The sequence below is a fragment of the Carcharodon carcharias genome, chromosome 3 (genome assembly GCF_017639515.1).
Source record: "Carcharodon carcharias isolate sCarCar2 chromosome 3, sCarCar2.pri, whole genome shotgun sequence".
In the NCBI taxonomy this organism is placed as follows: domain Eukaryota; kingdom Metazoa; phylum Chordata; class Chondrichthyes; order Lamniformes; family Lamnidae; genus Carcharodon; species Carcharodon carcharias.
The window spans coordinates 70,078,952-70,084,951 of NC_054469.1; positions in this window are offsets into that span (position 1 = coordinate 70,078,952).

The following is a 6,000-nucleotide window of genomic DNA, read 5'->3' on the forward strand; positions in this document are numbered from 1 at the left end:
CCACTTAGATGGCCAGTGTGTAATGCGCTCATTAGCTGTCTGAAACCCCACCCACCTCCCCCGCGCTCCACTTGACTGATTGGCGGCAGCTTCAGCCACTGGACTGCATGCTGTGCTCTCAGCTCAGGCACAGGCATTCTCCTAACCTGCACTGCAAGGCTGTGCTGTTGGCTTGAACCATGAGGGATTCTGGTCCAAACCTTAATAAAGACATTGCTGTGAGCACCTCCACCAGTGACTGTGTCATGGCCACCTTTCGCAAGGGGATTCTACAACGACGAGGCAGCCAATTGTTCTGCTCCCCCAAAAACGCACATTCATTTGCAGCCTGTGCTCAAGGGGTGAAAAGCTCTGGAGCATTTGGTGGCACATCCATGCTTTTGCATTGTTTGAGTGGGCAGAAAAGCTTCAGAGACCCAACTCCAAGCATGTCAATGGAGCTGCAGCTGAATGGTCTCAGCTGCGGAAGAATGATCATTTTTGGCAAGCTTTTCCAAGTGTGTGGCTGCTTCCCTCACTCTCCATCCCCCTCCAACCATCCCATCCCGGCATGTGCTTGTGTACTTCCTTCAGTCTGTGTTGTCTTGCCTCCCATCCCTCACCCCGCACAACCCCGGCCCTTCTCGCACCGAAGCCCTTGCACTGACACCGCACTGAAAACCAGCCAGGGAAAAGTGACTTGCCTGGGCTCCCCTGAATGAGTGGTGCCTCTTCCTCGATGTCCCACGGGTGATCCTTGTGAGTTCTGCACAAAGCTGTATGCATTCACCTCTGAGTTTGCCTCAAAGTTCAGATCGCCAGATGCATGTCATTTAAAGGCAGTCATAAATCACGCCGTTCTGAAAGCACGCTAATGTGGGAGGTAAATTTGATGTGGGGAAATGATTTCAGTGCCAGCAAATGATAAGATGCAAATGCATTAACATTAAGTTCCCGACGTTGGACGGCAGGAAATGTGGCCTGCCATTGATGGATGGAGCAGACGTTCACAAACTGGTTTCACAATGGCGTAAAATCAATTTTTGGCTTTCTTGCCATGTTGTCTGCTCACGCCCACCAAGACACCCACCGCCCATAGGAACAGACGATTCCAGCCCATGGATCCAGTGATCACAGGCCTACCAGCATGCAAGGAACTGTCTTTGGTCATGATCCATAGTCTCGACAAGACAATGATGAGAATGACAGACCACAAGGAGCACCATCAGAAACTCTGTACTTAGACTGGGATTCCACCTAACTCTGCAATGCAGGTCATCAGCCAACAGGCTATACAACACTGTTTGAACTAAATATACATACCCATTCCAAGCTTGTAGCTTCATCGTACTGCAGAACTAATGTGAAATTTTGAGTTGGCAGATAGGTGTGAACAAACCTGCCCAGTCATCACTTGTCATTAATATTCCCGGGGCAGAATCTTCTGTTCGGTGTGTGGGGCCAGGCCCCGCAAACTGACACTTAAAATGATGGGCGGTGACATCAGGCATGCACCCCGAAGTCACCACGCATTATTCCGAACTTCCATTTGGTGGGTGCGCACTGGAGCCGGCTGTGCGCTCACCGAAGTGTCAAAAAGGCCTGTTAAGGCCATTAATCAACTAATTAAACAAATTGTCAGGGCTGCCACCCAACATTAAGATGAGTGGCCCAAGTGGCCTTCACATTTTTCATGAAACCTCATTCACGGGCGGGATGAAGGGTTTATTAATTAAATAAAAATTTTCATGAAAATTCATAAACATGTCCCAACTCATGAGAGGACAAGTCTGAATAATTCTATTTTTTTTTATTTTTTTCAATGTTTCATAGTGAGATTAATCTCCCTGAGGCAGCTCCGTGCCCCAACTCTCCCTCCTCCCCCCACCTGCACAGGTAGCGCTGAGTGCTACCGGGCGTGCGTCACGCTGGGTGGGCCTTAATTGGCCTGCCCATGTAAAATGGCAATGCGCAACTGATCGCGGGCGGCAATCAGCTCCGCACCCTTCCATGCCAGCTCTCGACTGGCCTGCCCAACGAGAAGAAAATTCTCCCCCCAGGAGTACATGATGCACTGCTCAAGAAACAGGGTAAGATGAAAGATGCCTATGACCAGCTTGCGGGGAACGAGCTACCCAGCCTGAATGAATGTTCAGTTTGAGTACAACACCCAGCTGATGGCATGTGCAATCCAGCAGAACTCCATCAGCAAATGACCGGCACCAAGATCATATCAAAGATGAACACCAAATGGCATGGAAATGCAATGAAACAGATGCCAAATCTGGACAGTACCACAACCAGAAACACAGAGCAGTCTTATTGCACACAGAATATTGTCTAAGATGCAATACAAACAAGATAACAGATAACTGCCTCAAGCAAAGATCACCATAATTAAAGCTAGATGGATAAGCAAACCGCCAATATGTTTCATAGACTTTGCAGATTTATTGCTCTGCAGTAAAGTACAAGTAGACACAATGGGCAGAATCGTCCGTGCTCACTGGCATTGGGTGGCATGAGCAGAAAATATGGTGAGAAGGCCAAAAATCATTTTCACAATGTCGTGAAACCAGTTTGCGATCGCCTGTTCAGCCAATCGATGGCGCGACGCTTTTCCCTCCATCTGATGTTGGGAACCTCATTGTAATACATCAGCATATCATTATAAGGCTAGCCCAATGGAATCATCCCCCCGCGCTGGATTGTCCACCCGCGTTGACGTGTTTCACAACAGCATATGCAAGGCGTGCACTTGATGGGCTGCACTTTGAGGGGAACTCGGAGGCAAGTGAACAGTAACGTTGCAGAGCACTCATGAGGGTCAATTGTTGGACTTCAAAGTTGAGCTGCATGGGGGGGTGGTGGATGCAAAGGCTGCCCTATGATTGAAGTTAGCACACAAGCACATGTGGGGGTAGGGGAGGGATGGGCAAAGGAAGTGGCCACACATTAGGGAAACCTGTATAAAGTGACCATTCCTCTGCAGCTGAGACAGTTCAGGTGCAGCCCCATTGATATAATTGGAGTTGAGCCTGTAACTTATCTGCCCAGTCAAGCAGTGCAAAGGCGTCAAAGTGCCACTAAGTGCTCCAGAGCTTTTCACCCCTCAGGCACAGACTGCAAAGTAATGAGTGTTTCAGTGGACTGCAGAACAGTTGGATGACTGGGCACGTTTTACAATCTCCTTGCTAAAGCTGGCCATGGAGCAGTCACTGGTGGAGGTGCTCACAATGTCATCATCCTGGTTTGGACTAGTCTTCCTCATGGTTCATGCTAACAGTGCAGCCTTGCAGCATGGGTTAGGAGAATACCTGCGCCTGAGCTGAGAGTACAGCATGTAGTGCAATGGGCAAAGCTGCCACCAATTGGTCAGGTGGAGTGGGGCAGAGGTGGGTGGGGTTTCAGGCAGCCATGCAGCGCACTAAACTCTGGCCATCCAAGTGGTGGCCAGCACTCTCCAGGATGCATTAAGGGGCCTTCAGACTTAACCAAGAGAGCTTCTTTGTACACCCAAGCTAACCCATGGGCCTCTTGCTCTTATCCTGCAGTACATCAGAATCATGGAGCCTGGTGAACTAGCTCTATGCCTCATTGCATACAAAGAGCAAAGATGGCGGAGAAGAGAGCTACTGAGGCACCTGGCTGTGCAAAAGGTGGAGCAGAACCTTCTGGAAGAAGGGGTGGCATGGGCTTCCACATACACCACTGAAGAGCCACAGCAAGCTGTCGCTGATTGGTGCCTAGCTAGACCCAGGATATAGCGACACCGCCTTTCATTCCTGCAGATGACCGAGAACCAGTGTCGCCGAAGACTGCGCATGTCTAGAGAACTGGTCAGTCACATCTGCCAGCCACTTCAGGATTTGGTGCCACGGGGACATGAATGGCATCCACTCTCAGTGGCTGTGAAAGTGACAGCAATGCTCAATTTCTACGCCAGTGTCTCCTTTCAAGGCTCCACAGGTGACCTCTATGCAATATCACAAGCCTCCACCCACAACTGCATCCATGAGGTCATGGATGCCATCTTTGCAAGGGCACACAACTTTGTGCATTTCGCCTGGGACCAGGAGAGCCAGGATGCAAGAGCGATTGGATTTGCCCAAATCTTGGGTTTCCCACAGGCGCAGAATGCAGGATTGATTGCACTCATGTGATGCTCAGATCTCCATTGCAACAAGCGGTCAACTATGCCAACTGCAAAGAATTCAATTTGCTGAATATGCGGCTGGTGTGCGACAGGCAGAAAGGCATCCTGCTGGTCTGCACACAGTTTCCAGGGAGTGTGCATGACTCCTACATCCTCAGTTGGTCGCAGAGCCCTTACTTCTTCCAGGGTCCACAGAGGCTGCAGGGATGTCTCCTCAGGGACAAGGCTAGCCACAGAGGCCGTGGCTGATGACACCCGTGCAGCAGCCTCAAACTGTAGTAGAGTGAAGGCATAATGAGGCTCATGCTGCAACTCACAACTTAGTCATAGTCATAGAGTCATAGAGTTATGCAGCACAGAAACAGGATCTTTGGCCCATCATGTCTGTGCTGGCCATCAAGCACCTATCTATTCTAACCCCATTTTCCAGCACTTGGCCTGTAGCCCTGTTTGCTATGGCATTTCAAGTTCTCATTTAAGTACTTCTTAACTGTTGTGAGGGTTCCTGCCTCTACCACCCCCTCAGGTAGTGTGTTCCAGATTCCAGCCACTCTCTGGGTGAAACAATTTTTCCTCAAATCCCCTGTACACCTCCTGCCCCTTACTTTAAATCTATGCCCCCTAGGTTATTGACACCTTCGCTCAGGGGAAAAGTTTTTTCTTATCTACTCGATCTATGCCCCTCATAATTTTGTATACCTCTATCACCCTCAGCCTTCCCTGCTCTAAGGAAAACAACCCCAGCCTATCCAATCTCTCTTCATAGCTGAAACGCTCCAGCCAAGGCAACTTCCTGGTGATGCTCCTCTGCACCCTCTCCAGTGCAATCATATCCTTCCTATAGCGTGGTAACCAGAACTGCACACAGTACTCCAGCTGTGGCCTAACTAGCATTTTATACAGCTTCAACATAACCTCCCTGCTCTTATATTCTATGCCTTGGCTAATAAAGGTGAGTATCCCATATGCCTTCTTAAACACCTTATCTACCTCTGTTGCTGCCTTCAGGGACCTATGGACATGCACACCAAGGTCCCTCTGATCGACTGTACTTCCTCGGATCCTACCATTCATTATGTATTCCCTTGCTGTGTTAGTCCTCCAAAAATGCATCACCTCACACTTCTCAGGATTGAATTCCATTTGCCACTACTCTGCCCATTTTACCAGCCCATAAAAATCATCCTGTAAAAGGCTTTCCTCCTCACTATTTATGATACCACCAATTTTCGTGTCATCTGCAAACTTACTGTTCATATCTCCCATATTCACGTCCAAATCATTAATGTACACTACAAACAGCAAGGATCCCAGCATCGATCCCTGTGGTACACCACACATCTCAGGCTTCCAATTGCAAAAACAACCTTCAACCATCATCCTCTGTCTCCTGCCACTAAGTCAATTTTGGATCTAATTTGCCAAATTGCCCTGGATCCCATCGGCTCTTACCTTCTTGACCAATCTCCCATGTGGGACCTAGTCAAAAGCCTTACTGAAGCCCATGTAGACTACATCAACTGCACTACCCTCATCTATACAACTAGTCACGTCCTTCAAAAATTCAATCAAATTTGTTAGACTAACTTGGTAGAGCAAACCATCGGGATGCTGAAAATGAAGTTCCAGTGCCTGGACCGGTCTGGTGGAGCCCTGCAATGCAGTCCACAGAGGGAGTTAATCATTGTCATTGCCTGCTGTGCCTGGGGCTGCAATGGGGAGTGGAGCTGGCTGAGGAGGAGATGCAGGAGTTGGAGGTCCCCTCCGATGAGGAGGACATTGATGGTGATGAGGCTGAGGAGACCCTCAAAGGCGACAATAATGGCGAAGGGGCTCTTGCACTGACCAGATAAGGCAGGCGTGCA